The sequence below is a fragment of the Mirounga leonina genome, unplaced genomic scaffold (assembly GCF_011800145.1).
Source record: "Mirounga leonina isolate KUSES-001 unplaced genomic scaffold, KU_Mleo_1.0 Mir_174, whole genome shotgun sequence".
Taxonomy (NCBI): Eukaryota; Metazoa; Chordata; class Mammalia; order Carnivora; family Phocidae; genus Mirounga; species Mirounga leonina.
Genome location: NW_023270451.1, coordinates 36403691 through 36409579, shown reverse-complemented (window position 1 = coordinate 36409579; position 5889 = coordinate 36403691). Strand labels below are relative to the sequence as shown.

Genomic DNA, 5889 nt, shown 5'->3' with positions numbered 1-5889 from the left:
CCTGACTCACTGGAAAAAGAGCAGCATTCTCTTTGCCCGTGATGGCAAAGTTTACCCCCTTGCTCTCCACCATTTCTTTTCCTTCCTTCCTTTTTTTTTTTTTAAGTTATAAAATTTTACTTTATTGTGCAAACAGGGTAGATATTTAAGAGGGTTGATGGTGAGAGAATGTCAGTTACCTAATCCATGTAAAAGACAAATGAGCAGGACATTAAACAGTGCACGGAGTTATGGATACACTTCCCCACCCACAAAATCCGCCCCCCCGCCCCGACTCCCCACATGAATGAGCTCATCCGCTGATTGGCAGGTGGGCTGCATTTGCCCACATCCTGGCCAGCTACCCTAAAAGGCTTCGCTTTCTGCCACACCAGCAAAGACTGTCAGTTCACACAGTTCACACTCTCGGTTTGGAAACCCACTCCGGGGAACAAGGTAAACAGACACAGATCGGCCAGCGTGGCCCTGGTCCCTCAGCGGTGTCCACACGGAGCTTTGCAGCATTTGTAGAAGGTGGTCATCGGCTCTTCTGCAGAGCGGGTCCAAAACCGCATGAACTAGGCACGAAGATGTTCATATTTAGGACCTGACTCTGTAGTAGAGTCAACATTCTCCCAGGTAGCTGCTCCACGGGGCACATCATCCACGTCTTCCAGCTTTGGATACTTCCGACTTGTTACCTCGCGGGTGATATTGTGCATGTCACAGGGCAGGTGTTGGAGGGTCACGGCGGCAGCGCTGTCCTTCCTCCACAATCAGCCTGTTTCCAGAAGCCAGGCAGAAGAGCAGCCTGGTGGCCGACTGGGCCCCACAGTCCATTTCTTCACCATATCCCCTTGCGTGTCATTGACACTATCTGTTCCTCTGACCTTCTTTATTTTATTCTTTGCAATTCAGGGACTTTTCCTCTTTTCCTTAATGTTTCTGTCTTAATGTTTCCATTCATTGGCGTTCTGCTGTACAATTTCAATTGCCATGTGATTATTTATTATTATATACATGCCTTACAAATAACCAAATCTCCTTGTACTTTGTTTCTGAACAGTAGTAGAAACATTTTCAGAACCACACCATGGCAGAGACTGGCTATCTAATAACCAGCCATTTGCTTCTTCTTAGGCATGCAGGTTGATATTTCCCAGCCTCCCTTGCAGTATGTGTGTTCCCAGGGCTGAGTTTTAGCCAATGCAAAGTAAGTGAAAGTGATGTATGGCATGTACAGGCTTGGACCATAAAGACCTCCTATATATTATTCTGCATGCTTTTATCCATTTACCCATTTAATGCTGATGAACACATTAAAATTAGCAGCCAAGAAGGAGGAACTATAAAATAGGAGCCTGGAACTCTAAATTACTTCTGAGAGAAGAGGCACCTGCTAATTTGGAATTTGGATTTGATGAGTGTGAGCGAGAAACCTCTATTATGCTTGAGCTATTGTACATTTTGGGGTTTGTTGATCACAGTAGACAGAACACTTTAAATAGTACACAAACCAATTGTTTACGTGATTAATATCTATTTAAAATTAGTTAAGAATGCCCTGATATTTAGGAGCCATTTTATTCATTTTTAATTGATTGCTGCTTTATTAACTTTTGGAGCTTAGTTGTGGATGTTGATAATGAATTCCCTTGGGAGAACAAGGTGGAGAGAGAGGAGAGAACAGTGTGAGCAATGGATGGAGAATGCAATTGGTGTATGTTCAAAAAATCCCATTGTAAGGCAGAGAAGACCAGCAGGAGATAAAGTAGCAATGTAAGTTCGTGGCAAGATCATGAGGAATCTTTTACAGTAGGCAAAAAATTAGTAATACAGCAATTACAGTCAAGAAAAACGGCTCATTTGTGTCAAGTACTTTCTGCCTGCCTCTATAACCACTCTGCTCACATTATAGCATCATTTTGTCTGTCTGTTAAAAGATACTTTCTGAGGCTTAGTTCTAAGATGTCAGTGGTTCTAAATTGACCACAGAATGAATCCAGAATCTGTTTAAGTTGTACTGGTTCCTGTTTCACCCTGCTGCACAGCTATTAGCCTAAAACTGAATTTCTCAACTTCCTCAGTGCTATTGACATTTGGGGTTGGATAATTACTTGTTGTAGGGGCTTGTCTGTGTACATTGTAGGATGTTTAGCAGCGTCTCTGGCCTCTATCCACTAGATGCCAGTAGCACTCTCCTCATTGCCCAACCTGAGATAATAAATGGTCTCCAAACATTGTTACATGTCCCCTGGGAGACCAAATCATCCTCAGTCCTGAAAACTGTCCTAGGTATCTCATCACCATGAATTTGGGGGATCTTATCATTTATTTTTTGTAAGGAATCTTGTGTGTGTGTGTGTGTGTGTGTGTGTGTGTATCTTTTGTTGCTTGGATCCCCTGTTTTCTTCCTTTTTTGTTAACCTCATTTTAATTGATTATACTCTCCTGTAGCTTCCTGAAATAGGATGCATGGCGGTAAAATTACTAAAATTTTGACTATTTTAACTGTGGATATTCTACTTAATAGTTTGGCTGAATATACAATTCTTAGTTGAAAATTCGTTTCCCTGAGAATTTCAAAGGCATTGCTCCACTGTGTTCTACCTTGTAGCATCTCTGTTGAAAAGTCTGATGTCATTCTGATTCCGCAATGTGAGCTCTTATAATTTCTCTTGGGAAACTTCTAGAATTTTCTCTGTGCCCCCATGTATTCTGAAATTTCACAATGATACATTTTTATGTATGTCTGTGCAACCATTATGCTGAGCACTTGATGATCCCTGTTGATGAATTCATATGCTTTAGCTTCGAAAAAATTTTAAACATTTATCTCTGATAACTTTCTTTTCTGTCTTTTCTCATCTTTTTTTCCTGGAATTGTAAATGGTCAGTGTTTTAAGTCTTGGAATAATATTCTAGTCTCTCCCTTTTTTCCTGCTTTCTGAGACGTTTCTTCATCTTTGTCTTTAACCTTTCTATTGGACATTCCTTTTTTACTGTCATAATTTTACCTTCCAAGATTTTTATTTTTTTCTGTGCATGGCATTTTTAAAATTTACCTCATGTTCTCATTTTATGAGTATAATAATTCTAATCTCTCTGAAGATCTGAAGCCAGTTTTAAAAAAAAGTCTTTTGCTTCTTTGCTGAGATTCTTTTCTTTTTCCCCCTTGTTTACTTTAGTCTTTATGTTAGAGGCTTTCTTCAAATGTCTGGTTATACATGACTTTCCATTAGGATTTAAGAAATAGACATCAAAAATTGATTCAAAGGTATGTATGAGTATGTGGGTCTTGTCGATTGGTGGGATCTACTGTGTGGTACTTAATTTGGTTTTATTGGGTGATTCACGTGGGTCTATATCTTTTGTTCTTCTATTGTCCCTGTGCCTTTCCACAAAGAATATTCATTTATCCTCCAGCCCAGGGTATATCAGCTTCTTATAAGCATTCTTAGAGCCAATTGGGAAAAGATATCTGGGCTTCAATGATAATTAATGACTATTCATTTTTCATGTGGTGTCATTGTTCTTAGCAGTATGCAGTGTCCCTAAGTCTACTGCATTAGACGGGGGAAGTGACCTGACTGTAAACATTTAGGACAGTGATCTGAGGCATCTAATGATGTATTCCATGGCTAACCAATTCTTCTGATTTCTACCGCACCAGTTACCTCCAGTTGTAGAGGTACCTGGCTGATGGCTTTAATCGCTGTTCCCTGCTGTGGTTCTGTGACAAAATATCCTGCTTCTGTTGCTTTCCTTACTGACAATGTAATTTTCAGCTTCGATGTGCTGAAGTCTACCACATGTAGTAGGTTGAATAATAGCCTCAAAATATTATCTAAGACCTAATCCATGGAACTTGGGAATGTAACTTTACATGGCATAAGGGGGCATTGCGGATGTGATTCAGTTAAGGATCTTGAGATGGGGAAATTATTCTGTTTTGTACAGATGGTCCCTAAATGTAATCACAAGTATTCTTATAAGGGGAGTCTGAGGGTGAATTTTTTGACTTCAGAAGAGGAAGAAGGCAATGGGATAATAGAAACAGAGTTTTGAAGATATTTTGCTGCTAGCTTTGAAGATGGAAGGTGGGGCCCTGAATCAAGGAATGCAGCCCTAGAACCTGGAAAAGTACCAGGAAAAAGACTGTACAATAGAGCCTCCCAAGGAAGCATGATCCTGCCAGAAACTTGTTTTGGGTTAGTGAAACCATTTTGGATTTCTGACCTTCAGAAGTGTAAGAGAATAAGTGTGTGTTATTTTAAGCTATTGAGTTTGTTATAATTGTTTAAAACAGTCATTGGAAACTAATACACCAGTCATCCACCTCCTTCCTAGTTTCCAAAGCTGCGTTGAAGTAACTTCCTTTCCACATTGTCTTTATCCTTGTGTACTTACGTCTTTTCAATCTTTCTTGCCTTTTTCATGACAGTTTGGGTAAGAGAAATATTTAACACCTTTTAATCCTCTATGTAATTGTGTCTAAGTTTTCTTGATTTTCTTTAGAGGTATCCAAATAATGCATTGCGCATGTAATTCATTGAAAATGATTGTTCGATAATAAATGTACATTTTGTTTGCATTTTGTGGGTTTTTGATGAACTTTGGCTATGTATGTACAGTTTGTTAGCATATAGCATTTGTAATGGGGGAGATAGACATGATTAGCTAGAAAAACCATTAGAAGGAAGACAGGAATGCTACTGTTTTCAATAGCACTCTACATTGTCTTGGAGCTATTAGTAAATGCAATTAGGCAAAAAACATCAAATAAGTGGTATAAATATCAGAAAAATACAAATTATCTCTACTTGCTAATAATATGAACATATGCCTAGAATACTTAAGATTCTATTTTTGTGAATAATAATAAAAACATACTACAGTTACAAACAAAAAGATCTCTGCAAAAGCAGGTGCATATAGACCGCCAATTTTGAATGATCAGATATACAGAATATAAAATAAAATAAGTATGTCATTGAGTTTAATGAAATATTATTAGAGGGCATTAAAAGTAACATGAAAAAAATTCTATCAAAATGAATTAGCTAATCTGAAAAAAAGAAGTAAGCCTATTAGAAAGCATTGAAGATTGAAATTAGAAATTTAGAGATGGTATTCTTGTTTGGGCATCACTGAAGAAATAATTAGTGAGCTGGTATCTGAAGAGATTACACAGAAATAAGAGACAAATAAGAATGAAAATCTGAAAGGGACATTAAGTGACATACAGGATAAGGTGTAAAGTTCTATATCTAAAAGTATTCTAGACAGAATAAAGAGGAAAAAAAGAAGCAATATTAGAAGAGATAGTGAAATTTTATAGAATTTATTAAAGACAAAATCTCTTATGTTTTTGAATGTCCAAAAAATCCCTAAATATGAAAAGGCAATTCAAAGAAGAACAAATCAGGGAAATTTAAATCTAAATTAAAATGAGATATCATTATACCAAACAAATTGTTAAAAAAAAATGTAAAAGCCTGAACATACCAAGTATCTGTAAGATGGGGAGCAATGAGAACTCTGAAAAAGTGCTGGTGGACTCGAAGTTGATATGGCTACTCTGGAAAGCAGTTGGGCATTATCAGTATAAAATTAAAAACTATATAGATATTTTGGCCTAGAAATCCTACTTTTGGAATTTAACCTACAGAAATGAAAGTACAAATAGAGAATGTTTATATGTAATGCTATTTCACCATTGTTTATAGAGGCAAAAAATGAAGGAAGAAGAGAAGAAGGGAAAGAGGAAAGCAAGGCAGTGATGACTAAAACATCTTTTATAATATGGTCCCATTCATGTAAATTATGTGCAAATAAATGCATAAAGAAAGTTACGAAAAGGCTATCACAAAGTATCAATGATGGTTATTTAAATCAGGGGATTGGATT

The 5889-nt window shown here is 37.3% G+C and overlaps 1 pseudogene; it reads right to left on the bottom strand.

Annotated features, from left to right (window-relative positions):
• Window positions 1-473: 473 nt before the first annotated feature.
• On the bottom strand, window positions 474-819 carry LOC118021289 (annotated as a pseudogene).
• Window positions 820-5889: the final 5070 nt, after the last annotated feature.